This window comes from Ascaphus truei, chromosome 5 (assembly GCF_040206685.1).
Source record: "Ascaphus truei isolate aAscTru1 chromosome 5, aAscTru1.hap1, whole genome shotgun sequence".
Lineage (NCBI taxonomy): Eukaryota > Metazoa > Chordata > Amphibia > Anura > Ascaphidae > Ascaphus > Ascaphus truei.
Genome location: NC_134487.1, coordinates 146,789,619 through 146,810,132, shown reverse-complemented (window position 1 = coordinate 146,810,132; position 20,514 = coordinate 146,789,619). Strand labels below are relative to the sequence as shown.

Below are 20,514 nucleotides of genomic sequence, written 5' to 3'. Positions count from 1 at the left end.
CTGGTTACCAGTTAACCCTAAACCCTACCACCTGGCGGCCTATTATGGGGACCAATCCTGGATAGCTCCTCGGGCTCCTCCAGGCCTGCCTCCGCTACCCATTGGTCAGCCACAGTATTTAGTAAATGTCCTACCTCTCTCACATCGCTCAACATAGTCTCTGCTACGGATGTCTATTCTGGCTCTCCCTTTGTCTTCGTTTATTCAGGTTGCGACCTGGCTTGGCGGACGTTCCTATCTGGCTCTAGACCCCGGCTCCCTCTTGACCTTGCAGCTTCCCTCATCCCTCGACCACAGCTTGGACCTCGACCTCCCGGATCTCTCTCTCCCCGACCTTGGCTAATGGCAACGACTTCGTCTCTTCTGTACCGGTACCAGCAAGTATTGCTACATCTATTCACACCTGGCCTGGCAATGCCAAAACACCACACTCCGGACACGCTCCTTCTGCTGCGGGTGCGTGCACATATACGTCCCCACCTCAGTATAAGGGACGAATCTGGTCTGCGGGCAGCACTGGTGTAACAGTTAGAAAGGGAGCGAGCATTCCAGTGGGCACCGGAGAAAGGGAGAGAGGAGGGAGGGTGATAGGGGATGGGTATGAGGTTAGAGGGGTTAACACCAGAAGGAGTAGAGGTTGTATTCGGCAGGTGAGGTCAAGAGCATACAGAAATAAGGCAAGGACCAGGATTGGGAGAGTTATCCCCAGAAGCAAGGAGGAGAAGCATGGATAGAAAGAGAATGTGTGAAGAGGATTTGTAGGGGTGTGATTTAGTGCAGGGGTATAGCTGTGTAGTGTCAGAGGGCGCAGGTTAGAAAGGAGTTCATGTGAACTGAGAAGTGGCGAAAGAAGGAGTGATGTCAGCTGTGGTCGAGCACCTCTTTCTATTGGCTGTTGGGGAGGAATCCCCGTGCTCTGATTGGCTGCTCCTTCCCCCTCCGTTCTGGGGATAGCCCAGCAGAGTGAATGTTAGGTACTGACCAAGAAAGGAAGCAAGTCTATCTCAGCCAACCAATGAGGTGAGTCGAAGAAGTTCAGCGGGTTTTTCAATGTTGCTCTGTTCGAAATAACAGAGCGACCGGCTTCGTTTGGAAGCCTGAAAAGTTTACTTCGCAGAGACTAAGGGCTCTATGCAATAAGCGTTGATAAGGGTTTTTTCGCCATTTTACTGCCAAAATTGGGTTTGAGATTCAGTAAGCGCCGATAAGTGCTTGATTTCGGCAGGTTTTGTAGCCGATAATTTTGTTATGGCCAGTCTGCTGCCGATAAGCCTGTTTTCGGCACTTATCGCCACTTTTTTAATTCGGCTGTATTCAAGTAGCAAAATCAGCTTATCGGGGCTGATCGGCACTAAGAAATTGAGACTGTATGGCCAATTTCTCCCGCCAACTAAAGTTGGCAAGTTGGAGGGGAGAACAATCGCTAAGGCTGCCGGAACGGCACTTAGAAAAAAAAATTCATCTGTACATCAATGGAGTCAATGGAGCGGGGACGTATAACATGATAGTACTGTTTACGTTCCATTGCTCACAATACAAATGTGATTAGCATTACAGTGTGGGGGGCATTCACTGCATTGTGTCACACCTGACGTGTATTATTTGATTAACATTGTACTTTTATATGTTTTCATCATTTGCGTGTCACATTACTCATTATGTGATGATGTGTCAAGGGAAAATCCTATACTCAACTCTTAAAGGAGAACCTCACATTATATGACACATTTTACTGAACTGAGCGACAATTGTTTATATGATGTTACACATGTCACACATCTAACACATCCACCGTATATTCATGTTGCTTTACATTACACAATGCTTGTAATGTGTAACGCATCTTTAAACGTTCATGTACATCTTTCTTCTCATGTTTACATGTACTTTGGGTCCTCACTTTTTTCATGACGTCAGTTATTGGACAGTCAATCACATTGCATGTTTACATTGTAAACGTTGCATTACAAGCACTTCAAGCTAACTTATACACACATCTACACTAGTTAATCATTGTTACACCTTTCAAACTGATTCAATAGCAACTATCCTCATTACATAAATGTATGCATATGCACACGAGAGAATTCATTGTTGTGAACATGTGACAATAACATGGCTAATTAGACATGTTACAGCAAACTTTTTCAACGTCAATCTCAGGCTTTTTTTCTAATTACATGACTGAGTGTTGCATTCAGAAGTGTTACATGCATTGCACATTACACTAATAATTTTCAATGAATGCTTGTACAAAGCTTCACGTTACATCATTGTCAAATATCATGATTCCCTGCTGAATACACAGAACAAATACTTCTTATATCAAATGGAGACAGCTTGGGACCCAAGTACTTTAATATGTTAATGTAACACCTTGCATTTTACTATGTCACCTGACATCATCACATACCTATTTAAAGGACTCCCATTACCTGCTCATTCACAGCTACTCATTTCAAAATGTTGCGATTGTTTAGGAGACGGAGGAACATTCTTTTCCATGACATGCTTGCTGATCAAGAGAATGACATAGGGCAAGGGAGGGACAGAGCCAGGGACAGTGACAGGGACAGGCACGCGGATATGACAGGGACAGGGAGAGGGACAGGTAGAGGGATAGGAGATCAGAGGAGAAGACAGAGGAGACAAGTTGTGCCTCGTCCGCGTGTGTACAGGGAGAGAACCCTGTTAGATGGGATGAGTGAGGAGGAGATAGTAAGTCGCTATCGTTTGAGTTCAGCAGCAATCTTATCTCTTTATGAGGAGATAATGGGAGATTTAGATTTTTTGACAGCCAGAGGTCGTGCAGTCCCTGGGCTTGTTAAAATGCTGTGCTCATTACATTATCTTGCTTCCGCGTCATTCCAGACAACAGTGGGCATAGTGGGCGGGGTCTCGCAATCTACATTCTTGCGGGCCTTTACCCAGTTTCTCTATGCACTCAATAGACGCGCTAGGAATTATATTCATTTTCCTACAGAGGCGACAGAGTGGCTGGAAGTCAGGAATGGCTTTTATAACATAGCAGGGATACCATGTGTGCTGGGTGCAATCGATTGCACCCATGTTGCTTTAATTGCACCTAGTCAGAGTGAGCATGTTTACCGCAACCGTAAGCACTACCATTCACTGAATGTCCAGGTGGTATGTGATGCCACGATGAGGATAGTGCATGTGGTACCCAAATTCCCTGGTTCCAGTCACGATTCCTCTATCCTGAGGAACTCTTCAGTCTTCCATGCTTTCGAAGAAGCCCATTTTGGACATGGTTGGCTGCTGGGTGAGTACATATTTGGATGTTGTAACACTAAACACATTTTTGTTTAGGAATGATTTCATTGTAGAATCTTATCACTAATGTAAGCTTATGTGTGCTTCATTGATTATAGGTGACTCAGGATACGGAATTAGGCCGTGGCTCTTGACTCCGGTGCTAAACCCTCAAACTGAAGCAGAGGAGAGGTACAATGCAGCCCATATATCTACGCGATCTGTTATAGAGAGGACATTTGGCCTACTCAAGACCAGATTTAGGTGTCTCGACAGAACTGGTGGGGCTCTTCTATACAAGCCACAAAAAGTGTCTGATATTATCATTGCCTGTTGCATTTTGCACAATGTGGCACTCACACATAATGTACAATCAGACCTAGCTGAGGCTTTGGTAGAGGAGCATCCCACCCATGTAGCTGCTGAAAATGAACAAACAGCCAGTGGTGGCCAGACACGCCAGAATCTCATAAATTCGTTTTTTCTTGTAGGTAAAAACATATATTTTTATAGTACTACTTTTATATATTAATTATGTTATATTAACACTAATTTTTGTTTACATAACCTTCTGTTAGGACACAGATGAATATGGGTTGCACACCTTTCTCTTCTCTGCTGTGTGCACAAAGGCATGTGGCACCGGTATGTTATTGTTGCACAGGTTATATAATCCTTATTCGATTGTGAATTAGTTGTGTGTATGTGAATACAACTGGTGTAACAAATGAGTAATTGTTTAGCATTGTGTTGTTGATGATGCTAACACAATACACATAGTATGGCCATAGTCATTCATTCTTGCAGTATGGTTACATACAATGTTATTGTGACAGTGTAACATGCGCATCCATATGATGTGTACACCAGCCTGCTTTTCATTTTTTTATGTGATAAAATATACATGGTGTTTCACATTTAACACGAAATACACACTTTGCTGTGTTGCTTACATTAGTGAAGATGTCATGTCAATGTTTGCAATTTATATATTGTTCCATTGTATTATAGATATATCTCCTCTATGACTGATCATGGTATGTATATGAACTGACATCTGTCATAAGATGTGCCTACCTCAATAGACGTTTAATTATACGATGTAAAAACCCAACATATTGCTAAACGTGACATTTTACATACATGTAGTTTCTGAATCATGTACATGCGTTTAGCTACTATTGAGGTTTCATGAGCATTGTATTAGAAAATGATTAGTGCCATTACATCACATTTAATGTATGTTCCCTTAAAAATACCATTAATCTAATATAGAGGTGGGTGGAGAGAACGGGATAAATGCTGATAGTTTTATCCTTACGGGAGATGATTAATCACGGATGCAATTGAGTGATCATAACACTCCATGCATGAATGCCTGTAATCACACCAATGCTTGTACATCTTATATGTTGCAATGTATGTGATTAGTAATGCTGTTAATTATTAGTAAAGATTACTTTAACATTGTCACATGTGTATGTATAAGTCACACATCTGTGTTGATGTGACCTACATGTAACAAGTGTCAAACTGTTAACAGAAACCCAATAGTGTCTCAAATTTAAATGTAATTTTGCATTATTAATTTCACCCAATGACAATGTTGTTAATATAGTTGCCATGCAATTCATGTCACTTCATCATTATTATGATGATCATTTACACGTATTCTCAACATATGAACGTCAATAACTTGCACATTTGCATAGGCACACTTTTCAATACAACTGTTTGTGTATGTATCAATTTGTGTATGATGCATGTATAACACCGTCAAATGATAACATCAGGTTTATTATGGTAGCTTATATTATCATATTCACTTTACTATGTATGTGTTGAACGTTTAATAAACACAGAAAACTACAGTTAGTTTGGTACAAGAAATATACACATAAACGTAATTGTTTACATGATGTTGACCTAATATTCATAACTGCATGCATTGTAGTTGACCACTACATCTTGCAATAACATTATTTGCAGCAGTCCCAAACCATTTTAACAACATTCCCATGTTACAAGCGAATTTTTACATGAAATGGCTGGTTGGTTGTAAGTCTCCTTTACATAGTTTCTACATTCATACGTTCCATTAGACAATATACTACACAAATGTTTGTTCAGAGTGGGAATGGTTGTTATATATAAAACAGACCATGCCATATAATGCTAGTACTAAATAAAGAACACATATTCAATTTTCTAACTGCACTGTTTAGCAACATCATTATGTTAATTAAGTGCTTATGCAATATAGGCATAATTGGATCACATTTTGTATTGTTATTTAATATGCGCTGCAAGCAATATCTAATAGCTCCTCCTCACAATCATCTCATATAACGTTAGACTCTTCTGAAATCATACATTGATCCCATTGAATCTTCCCCGACATCTCTGAAAAACAGCAAACACATTATGGTCAAAGATGGCACCTTAATATATGTGTAGCCGTGACAACGCGTTACACATCTCTATATGATTGTGTATATCCACGCGTTAATCACTTATATGTTAGAACTACAAGGTTACAAGTAAACATCATTATTGATCATTTTGTTAATTGTGTTGCACGCATAACTATGTATATGAACTGTCCGTTGGCTGTATACATAAAAATGTGCGCGCACATCTTACTGTGCGCACACACTTCACGATTGGGTCGACAAAGTGTTAGCGCATGCGCAAAACAATGCGTACGTTGTGCGTTCAATACATGTTGTAACTACCATTAACCATATAATATTTATTTCAAATCCAATGAAGGCCAAACTACATTCGTTCTAAACGCGTACTTCTATAATCTTTTTAAACAGACGTGTGTGGACGGAAACAACGGCCGATCACACAATGCGAGAATCCAATACGTGTGACGTCATGTTAAGGCAGCGTGAAGTGCACGCAAACACTCCTCCCACAGAATTAACATTGGGCTAACGCACAGTGCACGCCCACAGACGCGCACGCATGACACAGTGCAGTGACCGTAACTATAACAAACCGACACAGCCAATAGGCTTTGATGCGCGCACGTCGGTTGGGGGCAGGCCTTACATCTGTAATCCTTTTTAAGGACGCCTTGGCACATGACAAGGGTCCCACGTCATATGTGGCCGACCCGTTTTTTTTTATAGATGTTGCATGATAAAGAAACAGGTGTGTGTTATAGTTATGGTAACATGTTGCTATTATATGTTTTAAGAGATAGGAAAGTAGGAATATGTATTCCGTGACCAATGTGTACTAATGTTTCTGGTTCTAGTATATTGTAATAGGAAACACTGTGTTTGTGAACGCTACATGTTATGCAGTCTGCAATGTAACGCTGTATCCACGCATTTAAAGTAAAAATGGTGGATAGACAAAAGTTTAAATTTTTAACGGTGAGTCAACGCATAACGATTGTTATATTTACCATTCTTCTAGAAGTAACACTTCGTCTGGCTGCAACTGCTCGCTCCAGAAAGACAATGCATTTGCATCCATGGTTGAGCCAACCGCTGAATCCTGTATGACACACATCTCCATGAGGCGCTCATAGGAATCGGCACTGCCTTCTTCAAACAATTGGTCCGGAGGTACGTTCATTTCTTCGTGTAGCCATTCGAATGCGTTTGCAGCAGAAAGGCTTTGTAAAACATCATAGCAGTTATGTTCTTGTAGCATGTGTGTTTCAGGAATGGAGGGTGCAGATATTGCAGCAGGTATCGATTCACACGGAACAGTAGTAGCGGATCCATTGCTATTGTTATTAGGAATAAATATGCTATTTATCAGAAGATATGTACCATGTTCCATGGTGATTTTAAATTGCGGTGCAATCTGCCAAAATCCAAACCTTTCATGTAGGTTATCCTGCACACGTTCAAAACATTCATTTGTTGATAAAGTGAATCTTACAGAGGATTTAAAATTTCCAGCCCGCCCAGGATCTTGGTAATAAGGATATTTTGTTCTGATCAAATCATAGATCTGGCCCACGTTGGCTTTGTTTTCTTGAGTTGATATGATCGCCTCCGCAATCATTACTTTATACGCTTTGTGTGGATGACTGTTGAGAATTAGATCCTCAGCCATTGCAGCGTCTCAAATAATGTGAGTGGAGTTGTAGGTTCTCTCTTGAGAATGTGAAACTAGGTTAATGTTATCTGTTTTGTGGCTACTACTCAAGGTCACCATAAAAGTTACATGTTTCACTCCTTTTTGCAAACACCAATTCGATTGTGTAGAAATAATTGGCAGACATTTGTGGTTTCTGATTGCCATTTCACTGTGAAAGTCAAATTAAGGTTTTTTTATCTACATTCTCAAAACAAGTGTCAGATTTTCATTAAATAACAATGTGGGTGAGGAAAAAAACAGTGTTGGCATTATGAAAATAGTGCTTACACAGACATATAATGAGATATACACACAGCTGCTAATGTTTTTTGCTACATTTGCCTGTGTATCTTTCTGTCTGGTTAACTCCCTGTCTGTGTCACAGAGTTTAACTATGTGTGTATATGTGTGTGTGTGTATATATATATATATATATATATATATATATATATATATATATATATATCTCATAAACACATATACATATGTATATTGTACAATATATATATGTCTCAAAAACCAATATTTAAATATGTGTGTGTGTATATATATATATATATATATATATATATATATATATATATATATATATCTCATAAACACATATACATATGTATATTGTACAATATATATATGTCTCAAAAACCAATATTTAAATATGTGTGTATAGAACTGTATTTAAGGGCTTATATGTAAACAGGGATTTTTATATTGCTCTGACTTTGAAATGGTTAAATATTCCAGGCTTAGTATGTTTGAGGGCCTATTACATTCAGCTGTGTCATATTTAGATTTACCATCAAACAAGGCCTTTTGTTAGTTTAGAAGGCCTGTAGTGTTAGAACCTATAATATATCTATTTAATCCAGTTGTACACTGAACATATTGATGGCAGTAAGTAGGCCTTGTATGAAACCTATTTAAATGGTGATCAACATGAGTGAATTATGTGATTAATAATAATTTTAGACCCATAGTGTTATAGGCTCAGATTATGTATATTTCACTAACATTAGCCCTTTATTATTATAATTCTGTGTTTTCACAAGGAAGAATCAAGTGAATGTTGTGAGAAAATAAATATATACCAGTTTAGATAGTTTAGATAGTTAATAGTTAAAATATATATATATTGGCCAAAATGTTAAACTAAAAGACCATTTTATTTATTAGTTATTTATACATGTATATTTAGGCGCTGTACCGTATATAAGTTTTTCTGGATGTGCACTGAGCTTTGTCTGTGTTTTATGTTATGTCTCTGGTTTTAAATATATATTGCCATGCCCAGTAGCACTCCTCTGTGAAACTTATATGCTTATATATATGTTGTGGGTATTTTGGGGGTTCAATTTGAGCTTGTAGGTGTTCTGTATGTTTTATAATTCTTGTGCAGCTAGTCTTGGCTGTTTTGGAGGGTGGCAACCTCCTATCCAATTGAAGCTCACTCCCTCCCACATTTAATCAAGTGAATGTTGTGAGAAAATAAATATATACCAGTTTAGATAGTTTAGATAGTTAATAGTTAAAATATATATATATTGGCCAAAATGTTAAACTAAAAGACCATTTTATTTATTAGTTATTTATACATGTATATTTAGGCGCTGTACCGTATATAAGTTTTTCTGGATGTGCACTGAGCTTTGTCTGTGTTTTATGTTATGTCTCTGGTTTTAAATATATATTGCCATGCCCAGTAGCACTCCTCTGTGAAACTTATATGCTTATATATATGTTGTGGGTATTTTGGGGGTTCAATTTGAGCTTGTAGGTGTTCTGTATGTTTTATAATTCTTGTGCAGCTAGTCTTGGCTGTTTTGGAGGGTGGCAACCTCCTATCCAATTGAAGCTCACTCCCTCCCACATTTAATCAAGTGAATGTTGTGAGAAAATAAATATATACCAGTTTAGATAGTTTAGATAGTTAATAGTTAAAATATATATATATTGGCCAAAATGTTAAACTAAAAGACCATTTTATTTATTAGTTATTTATACATGTATATTTAGGCGCTGTACCGTATATAAGTTTTTCTGGATGTGCACTGAGCTTTGTCTGTGTTTTATGTTATGTCTCTGGTTTTAAATATATATTGCCATGCCCAGTAGCACTCCTCTGTGAAACTTATATGCTTATATATATGTTGTGGGTATTTTGGGGGTTCAATTTGAGCTTGTAGGTGTTCTGTATGTTTTATAATTCTTGTGCAGCTAGTCTTGGCTGTTTTGGAGGGTGGCAACCTCCTATCCAATTGAAGCTCACTCCCTCCCACATTTAAATGGTTAAAGGCTCACTCCATGGCATCTCCAACTATCAGGGGAACTTGCCTGCATGCAGTGTGATTGTGACAAATCTATTACAGAGTGCTTTTCCTGGTAATGTACAGGTTAATAAAAGCTTCAATCAGACTTGAAACTTTTGCAACTCATATTGACAGATTTATTATAAATCATTCTTCCTGACAATGCACAGGTTATTAAGAATTTATATTAGTGTAGGGACCCTTGAAACGTGGTCTGCCGTGAAGTTTGGCTCAAGGGCTTACAACAATTTGGCCAAAATGTTAAACTAAAAGACCATTTTATTTATTAGTTATTTATACATGTATATTTAGGCACTGTACCGTATATAAGTTTTTCTGGATGTGCACTGAGCTTTGTCTGTGTTTTATGTTATGTCTCTGGTTTTAAATATATATTGCCATGCTCAGTAGCACTCCTCTGTGAAACTTATATGCTTATATATATGTTGTCGTTATTTTGGGGGTTCAATATGAGCTTGTAGGTGTTCTGTATGTTTTATATATATATATATATATATATATATATATTACACTGTGTGTGTGTGTGTGTGTGTGTGTGTGTGTGTGTGTGTGTGTGTGTGTGTGTGTGTGTGTGTGTGTGTGTGTGTGTGTGTGTGTGTGTGTGTGTGTACATATATCCCTACATACTACATATATATTACTAAACATTCACAGATATGGGATTGAAACCAGTACTCATACATGATGAAAGGACAAAATTAAGAAGGTTCAAGCAAGGTGAAGGTAAGTAATATGTAACACTTAATCCTGCTCTACACGAACAATAAAGATGTTAGCAGTTAAATAGATGTTTGATTTAAGTTGCATGTGAATAATATTCACATGCAATGACTAGCTGAAATACCTATGAAACACACCCAAATTCAATGTTTTGCAGCTAAGTGAATTGCAGCTTCTCAAAACATAGCAACTGGGTAATGTTGGACCATTACTGAACAGATGATTAATACATAAATATACATAAAAATATTCATTCATTAGGACTGTTAATCTTTCCAAACCTTCTCGTGTACAAGGACATACTTGAATGTTTGGAAACAACAGGTCTTCATCATACATACAATATTCACTAGATAATCTCAAGTGAACAAAACAAGGCCAAATACAGATTTAGTTAATTATAACATTTATTAATTTTGAGACCGAGTCACAGGCCTGCTTGTTGTCTCTTGGATTTTTCTTTTCTGTTTGGCTACAACTTTAAGTACAACAGAGCCACTTTGACTGGCCTGTGGCACTTCAGGGGCAGGGCTTGTGTCCAGTGACTGTTCACGGGCAGGGCTTGTGGCCAGTGACTGTTCACAGGCAGGGCTTGTGGCCAGTGACTGTTCACGGGCAGGGCTTGTGGCCAGTGACTGTTCACGGGCAGGGCTTGTGGCCAGTGACTTTTCACGGGCAGGGCTTGTGGCCAGTGACAGTTCACGGGCAGGACTTGTGGCCAGTGACTGTTCACGGGCAGGGCTTGTGGCGAGTGACACTTGTGAACAAGTTGGTACACAGTGCACAACTGATGCTTGCTCCGTTTCATGTTTGGGTTTTTTGGTTTGTGTCCAAAAACTAGTCAGTAGTAACTGCTTGTGCATTTTTCTTTTTGGCGCCTCCTTTGTTGGTGTCAGCTCCAGAATTTCTACAGATGGCAGCGGTAGGATGTTGTCAGGAACATGCACTGAACTTTCAGCTACTTTACCGGTAACATCCCGACCTGGGGAATGAACATCAGATGACTGGGGTGAAAAAGTAGCAGCATGTAAACATCCATCCTCTGATGGTGTAAAGCTGAATTGATGTGCTGCTGTAGTCATTCTCAAGTGATTAGCTTGGGTTAGCTGAACAACTATTGCTTCTAATGACGTGTTAATTTTTTGCATTTGTTTAGGCACTTCAATGAAGACTCTATGGAGATGTGACAATTGTGATATTGTTTCTTCCTGCAGTGATATCATCCTTTCGGCCACTGACATCAGATCTGAATGGTGACGATTTTCTGCTTCAACAATTATTTCTTCAGAAGCTACTATTGCAGCGTATGTGCTAGTTGCTGTAGCAATAGCCTGTGTAACTCTTTGAATGGGAACCTCTTCATGGTCACTTGATTGCATTTCTGTGTCTTTGGCGGCATTATCATCATGTGCTAAAAATAAATGTACACATAATGAAATGGCATGTTAATCTCAGCTGTTTTACTATGTAATTATACACTGTGATAACTAACACCTAACATGTTTTCATACGTTTTATATCATCACATTAAAATGTACCTTGACTTACGAATTCTGTTTGGACTCAGTGTGAAATAAGAATGAATGAAAAGTTGTTCAAAACTCACAACTCCTACATGATACTTAACATCACAAACACAATACATGTTGTCTTAAAAAAGTTCATTTTCACTGACACTAATTAATCCTATTTAAATAACATGTGCAAAACAAATAATGAACATTTTTAACATAACATATAGAAGTGAACATATTATATGACCTGCACCTCATACACTCTTCTTCCAGGTGTGATGAGCTGCATGACCCAGGTGAAGACACTTGTTCCGTCTCAGGTGACACATGTCCTCCAGGAGCAACTATAAAGAACAATAACATCAGTTGTTAATTGACATGTGTAAATATTGAAGATAGAGTTACTGTATGTTGAGTTTTTATGGCTAACTAACAGCATCAGTTCCTGAACTGAAAATGTGTGTGGCAAAGTGAACATAAATATTTGTAATTACAATGTACATGCCAGTGTACTTAGGGCTTTTTAGTTCTGTAACATACAACATACTATGTTTATGCAGTAATGCGTTAGGATAATATAATTAATATTGGACATACACTGCATATGTTGTGTACTCATATCACAATAATAATGTACATAACTATCATGAGATGAACTTTCACAATCCTTATCATTAAGAAGGTCATATTGGAAAAGTAATAGTTTTTGTTAGAGGATATGTGTGGTACATTAATAGAAGCTGTTGCACGGCTAAATGTGGCTGCCACTCAACAACACAACACATGCAGTGTGTGATATCAGTTGAACTATAGATCTGAGTGAACGAATGTGTGACGTACGGTTTCATAGCTAATGGGTTGTTGGGTGATTTAGTACCTAGAGTGAACCTTTCAAATGACTGTGATTACCTTGTGTTTTGCTAGTCAGGTTGTAAGAACGGTAGTCCCTCCCCCAAAAACAGTAATCACCAGACCTTTCAATTACTTCAAGCAGGTGAAAATGGTGACAACAAAGTTGACCGTAACATGACCCTGTTATTTGGCTGTGTGCTGAACCCCACCCCCTCTGTTGACGTGTATGCTGTGATTACATATTAATTGCAGCTGCTTTAACACAATGTTAGATGAGCAAAATATTACTCTGAAGTGTGCAAGCTATGAACACAATGACATAACATATGCTACGTGTGCCTCATTATGATGTCTGTATATGACATGAAGCAAAAAAGGACCTTTTAATAAACCAAAACACATTTGTTAGTGCAAGTGATGTTTGTTGTCCGTTGCATGTAATATATTAGATGCATGATTTGAAGAGGCAGTAATGTCGTGTTTGTAGGAGTGAAATAAATAAAATACACATTAATATTATATATATATATGTTCTGCACCAGTACCTAGTAATATTTTCTCATTAGCATGTCTTACACATGTGTGGTACCCTGTTGTTCCCAATATTCGTCCACCATAAATTGCTTCCACTGCAGCAAAGGATTGTGGGAATTGACATGCAAATGAGCACGCAATGCCACGTGGTATATTATTTACTGCTTTTAGTAGGATTAAAACATATATGTATATTTTGATATATATATATCTATATATAGAGACACAGACATATATACATATATAGATGTAGGTATGCTTATATTGGGAAGAAAGTATAAATAGCAGCGGAAATGTGTAAAATAACTGTAAGCAACGACACGCCTAGTACTGTAACATTTCTCACCTGGTGGAAATTGTGAGGAATAAATTCCGATGTCCCTGTCACCGGGCAAACCCTCCACGACGACGGGAAGTAATTTTTCTTGAAGCAGCTCCTCCAATGGAGTTAAGATGAGACATTGTGCTGGCGGCCCACCTCCAGTGGCAGAAGCATGCACGCGTTGGTCTTGTATTTTCTTTTTTAATTTAGCCCTAATATCGTCAAATCTCTTGCGACAATTACTCTTGTCCCTGACCCGATTCCCACACGCATTCACACCAATTATTATTTTGTCCCACATTTCTTTTTTGCTTGATGAACTTGTCCGCACTAAAAATGCATACAAAATATATGACGTTAATTCATAATAATACAACCACCAGTTTCCTACACTGCTAGCTGTTCCAAGAGATAGCAAACATGCTGGTTTAGGTGTAATATGTGAAGCACATGAGCATTCACTTCTAAACCTAGACATGTAAGGAAGCTTGCATTAATATTGTATGCAGTTAGCCTAAATTGAACGCCTGAGTTTTCTTGTCGTTGTAAGGCATGATTAAAAGATGTGTTTCCACAATAATTAACATTGATAGATATTATGGACCCATATTTGCATATTAACAAAACTCACATGACCTAGGACAGTGATGGCGAACGCGTGGCACGCGTGCTGCTGCCGGCACGCCGAGCCGTCTCTGTGGGCACGCCCCCCGCTCTCAAACATCTGACGCACCTGCGTGGGATATCACCTGACACACGGACATCACAGGAGCGACTGGAGTGAACGGAGCGACCGGAGCGACTGGGGACTGACCCCACACCGATTCCAGCAAATCAGGTAAGTTTTATAACCAATTGCCGACCGGGCCATAGCCAAAAGATGGCTACAGCATGGTCGGCTTATTCTGGGAGGGCGTCCATGGACGTCCTCCCAGAGAATCTTGCTCCCGCGTGCCCTACAGTGCGAGGGGAGAGGGGAAGAGAGAGATGCAATGCTCTGCCCATACTATGCAGTGCTGTGCAATACTCTGCCCATGCTCTGCAGTATTCTGCCCATACTCTTCAGTATTCTGCCATAAACTGAATAAATTCTAGGTCCTAGGATCACATGTATTTGAAGAATGAATGGGAAGGTACATTTACCTACTAAATGGCCATACAGACTGTCATAGTGCTCCAGAATCCCAGTGACAAGAGCTGTATTTTCCTGGTCATTGAAGCGAGGATTACGTGGATGCTCCACACGTTTCTTCCGAGCATGTTTAGGCTCAGAGCTTGCCTGCTGCTGACTGGACTCTCCTTGTTCCAATGGAAGAGACTCCAAAAGCTGGCCACCAGCAAGCACGCCACCACCAGACACCCCATCAGCAACTGAGCCACCAACAGCACTCACACTCCCAGCAACAGCACTCACACTCCCAGCAACAGCACTCGCACTCCCAGCAACAGCACTCGCACACCCAGCAACAGCACTCACATTCCCAGCAACAGCACTCGCACTCCCAGCAACAGCACTCGCACTCCTAGCAACATCACTCCCCTGAACAATACGTTCACTCCGACGCGTACTCGCACGAGTAGCACTACCACTCACACCAGCATCACTCTTCCCACGCTTTGCGGCCATACCTCTAGCACTCACAAAAAACAGAAAACAAATGTACAGCCAATCACACAAAACACTTCCACATACAAAACAAGACAAAGTTGTAAACAAAACAACAAAGGACAAAGCTCTCACAATACACAACAAGTCTCTCAGTCAATATGCAAATATTAAATCGCCCAGCTCTGTGCGTGTCTCTCTCTCTCACTCCCAACAACACAGAGAATGATTAACAGTACACGTTGCCTTTAAATATGGCGCGCTATCCAATACATGCTTGCTTCGCCTGATTCAGCAAGAATTTTGATTGGCGAACCTAACAGCACCCCGCTATGCACGCCGATACACCTGTGTGTGATCGGCAAATCATCGTGAGAGTGGGCGGAATGGTTTTCGGCTTGATTCTGAAGGGATTCGGCACTTACTGCAAACGGAGAGGGAAAATCGCCAACAACATGGCTAATCGGTAAGCTTGCCGATTTCACATTTTCGTCGCTTACCGCATGAGGCCCTAAGTCCCATCTTTTGCGCCCAAGTTCACAAAATCGAACAGAGCAGTCGCGGCTAGGAATTGAAGCCGAAAAGAGGACCAGGAGAACCGGGGGTATATCCCATATAAGGGTAAGCTCATCCAAGTGGGCGCCGTGCCCCTAGGAAAGCCTATTTTTTTCCCCTTGACCCCCAGTAAGTGTATTTTTTAACAGTTCCTTGTATATTTCTCCTTGTTGTACATGGATTTACCAAAATAAACGCAATTTGTTTTTACCATCTTGTTTTGCCTAATGAATGATCTCAGTAATATATAAATGGTGTAAAAAGTACCTGGTCTCCCGTGACACCCTGTATATTCATCCAGACGATGGGGCAATGGCTGGGCTTTACCTTTATTAGAAGGACCACATTGCCCCTATCGTCACATTTACAATCTAAGATACAGTATCTTTAGGCAAACCAGTTAGCACATTACATTTTGGTTTCTAGCTGACTATGTGGGATTGTACCTTTAAATTACATTTCTGCTAGGAGTGCAACCTGATTTGCCGACAAGGATCTCCCCCTGAACATTAAATGTTGCTTTAAAGTAAACAATAGCATTAAAAAAAAAATACTTTAGCATAGTCAGTTGTTGCTGATAAGCATGACTCCTGCATGATGGCATTACTGGCACTCATGTCTGTCTGTATTGTGTGCAGGAATGTCTGGCAGCCCCTGAGGGTTAAAGGTGATTTTTCTGGAAGAATTAATAGAACAAACACTAACATATCTCCATTTTAATCAAAGCCACATGTTGTCGGACTTAACCTCATCAAACATTTACCTTGAGTATAAAAAGGAATCCAAAACGTGACTGTGATGTTGTTTTTTCATTTCATGTAATAATTTCCTTAAGAGAAGGCAAATCTTTGCAAGGCAATGCCGCCTATGTACTGTACTGTACTATGATCATATCTGAATTCTGATTGTGCGTCAATTTTAGTGATAAAAAGTACAGCAGTGCAAACATTAATAAACTATGCGTTGTATGAATGAAGGCTTTGTACATATGAGGAATAGTTTGTTGTTTAAGATTATTTTTTACAGATTGCGTCATGTTAATTATCTGATTGATACAATTTAAATGAAAACACAATTATGTCTTTTTTTTTTAAACGTATAACATGTGTTAGTAAATATAAATTATTAGTGTAATATTATTTCTAATAACTAGACCGTGAAAATAATATATTTTGTTAACCTATGTAATTAAACATATGTGCTGCATCAAAAACTTTTTTGGTTGACACATGTCGCGGCCCAACCCCACACGGACCGCAGATTTCAGCCTGTTGATCAGCAGCCATGGAGGCTGTAAAGCTTACTACTGTACATCTGACTGTAGCAACTTAATTCTGTGTTAACAATATAAACAGATACTTTAGGTTTTATGCCAGGTCCAACTTGTCGGAAAATTTTGATGCATGTTCTACTTTGGCATACATCTTTTTTTTAGTACATACCATTAACATCTGTGTGTCCAAATATTTGCCTAAAACGATTTCTGACACATAAGGCACGTTGGGAATATAAGGTTAGTACATAGGTGTACGCAAGTGCAATTAAATTTGAGGTTTCTGTGCATTCATTTTACTACAAAAAATGCCATTTGCGACACTTAGTATATAAGACCCCAGTATCAGCTTCATCTCACAGAGAGTATTCTGCCGGAGGAAGCAAGGGATGCTAATTCAATAGGGGGATTTAAATTAAATGAGAGATGCACATATGTAGGTATTGTAACATATACATTGTGGTAACATATCTATTGTGGTTATCTGTTCAAATAATCTGTTCATGTAATCTTTCAGATTTGATTGGAAATTTCTATTTTTTCTGTCCCCGATAAGTGTAAATACAGCTAAACCCCGTTATAACGCGCCTCGCTATACCGCGATTCGGTTATAACGCGGTTTTCCCGTGGCTCCCGTTTTTAAAAAAAAAAAAATTTAAATTTTTAAAAAAAAATTTTTTTTTTTTTTGCACACTGCACACACTGCACACACTCACTGCACACACACTGCTCATTGCTCACACTGCACACACTCACACACACTTACACACACTCACAGACCCTCACACACTCACACACACACAGCAGGCTAAAATTGATTCATACAATTCTAGCAGTTCCCATTTACTGAATAGCAAACTCCCATTTATAGTTATTCCTACATCTATAGCACACTCCCTTTCAATAATTTGTTTATACACCTATTGCAGGCATCCAGCAACTTTATTCATTCATACGCCTGTAACAGGCTTTGATTCATTTTCTCTCACACCTGTAAATGGCTCCCAATTAATGTTTACACCTACACTGTATAGCAAACGTCCACGTATTCATCTATAGCAGTTTTTACTGTATTGATTTATTCTGCCTTTGTAGGGTTACCTTATGCTTTAGTGTCTGTTCAAACAAGAATACTGAACACACAGGCAGAATTGTGATGTGGAAGTGTGTGTGGCAGCCTGTCATATCAGAGAATTGCAGACCAGTTTGTAGTTACAAAGGTCCAGGGCACATGACACTCAGATGTTGCACAGCTATCAGGTAATCTGTAATTGTATTGCTGTACTAATGTACAAAATAACACGAACAGGATATAACAATCAGAGTGCCTCACTGCACTGAAAATTAAGTATTATAGGGAATGTGGTCACAATCTGAAATTGTTTGGCTACCACCTCAAAGTGGGGTTACACAACATGGACAGCCCACACCAGTCATTCAATATGATTGCCACATGGTTTAAATGTCACTCACTACTGTACTTAAGGCAGTTTGTTATTTCCAGCATAAATAGCACCCTGATCAGAAGACATTTGTTAATTGCTGACAATTATAAAAAGCACAACAGGATACTGCATGATGCAATGACAACATGCCACAGTCACAAGACTGCAAGACGCAAAGACAATACACAACCATACATGCACATAGCACTGCATGATTTAACAGCAGAACACACGACACAATAACAGACAAAACGACACATGGCACTGCGTACACAATCACTCCACACTGTTTGAGACAAACACACACAGTGGTTGGCATTACCCGCAGCATTGTGGTGCAGGATGGTGGGAGGCATGGTGCAGACTATAGTTCGGCACACAGGGGGTAGGAGATGATCAACAAGGCTCAGCACAGAGCAGCGGTGCAGGAACAGCGTGTCAGATCCCTGCTCTCACCGGACACATGGCTCATACAGCTGGTGCAGACCGGAACTGCTTCATGTGCGAAATGTCTGACTTACTAATACTGAGCATGCGCAGTTGTTTTAAAAGTGCACGACATAGCCACTGCATCATGGAGGCCCGCGGTGACAGGGGGAAGCGGGGACCGGAGGGACATCCCCGCTCCCATCTCCTGCCCCGCGGCCTGTCCCGCGGTGACAGGGGGAAGCGGGGACCGGAGGGACATCCCCGCTCCCATCTCCTGCCCCGCGGGCTGTCCCGCGGTGACAGGGGGAAGCGGGGAGCGGAGGGACATGCCCGCTCCCATCTCCTGTCCCGTGGGATGAATATGCGCTAAAGCGCGGCGGCCATTTTTTTTTTCCGCGACCCCGTTAGTAACGCGGTGGTCTCGGGGTGGACCCCGAGACCCGCGTTATAACGGGGTTTAGCTGTAGTTACAAGGGAAGTGATATTCAGGCTTCAGGGTGCTGTATACATAAATATAATGCTAAATAGTAACAGGCATTGGATTTCAGAATAGATGGACTAGAACCAGTTAGACCTTTGATACCTCAGGAAAGGTGTCCATAGCCATCCAAAATGTATTCAGTATACAGTAGGTAGAGAGGAAATGGTTTAGTTCAGTCATGACTCAAAACAGCAGCTCTGGCTTAAGTGTGTAAAACTAGAGAACTTTTGATATCACTCCAATATTTCAGTGGTTTTGCTATTCTACTTCTTGAAAGAATAGATATCTACTATAACGATAATGATCCAAGAAGGATCATAAAGAACCCCAAATAAAGCACTCAATACATATACTATGATTATTAGACTGGCCAATAATAGTCCTTCCAATTGATATGGAATAGGGCAGTCGAATGACTGGTGTAACCAGCAGTTAAAACTCAAAATAATAAAGTTTTAATACATATCCCAAAATATTATCAACAACAAAATTAAGTATATACATAGAAAATAGTATCTTATAAAATCCTCTTTCTTGTGTGTATACTGAAGGTCATAGGGGTATATACAGTATGTAGTGAATACTATATAAATTGAATTTTGTCCCAATGACAATCAGTGACGTCTTATATATCAGGTAAGGAGAAGTGTATAGCTATATTGCGTCTTGTAGGATACCAAGGGGTTAGTCCCTAAATCATGCAATAGAACATAAGCATACAGTATACTCAGTGAATGTAAATCATTCTCATACTGGTGTAGCCCCGGTAAGAAATGGGGGCTATATATCTTTCGTAGGGATTAAGTTGCTCCGCGCTAACGTGGGTACTGTGAGGACTCCCTCTTACAGCCTTCAGTCTGGGGGGGGGATTCCACACGTCCCCTGCAAAATAAATAAATAAATTGTTCACACCCCTCAGTGCGCCTGTCTGCCTTCTGTTTTTTTCTGCTATATATCTTTCTCCTACTGGTGTAAGTCCTGTTAAGGGCAGGCCGCCAGTAGTTATCATGGGTTTTCCCCCCGCTTCAAGCCCTGCCTGGATTGATGGAGGCAGGCCTCTGACTCTGTGTGCAGGC

The 20,514-nt window shown here is 39.8% G+C and overlaps 1 long non-coding RNA gene across 1 annotated transcript in view; it reads left to right on the top strand.

Annotated features, from left to right (window-relative positions):
* Positions 1-11,896, top strand: part of LOC142495476 (uncharacterized) — a 62,667-nt gene extending 50,771 nt beyond the window's left edge. The window contains exons 2-4 of the long non-coding RNA XR_012801744.1: positions 6,706-6,857; positions 10,362-10,430; positions 11,584-11,896. This is a non-coding gene — a long non-coding RNA (uncharacterized LOC142495476). The remainder of the gene's footprint in view (positions 1-6,705; positions 6,858-10,361; positions 10,431-11,583) is intronic.
* Positions 11,897-20,514: the final 8,618 nt, after the last annotated feature.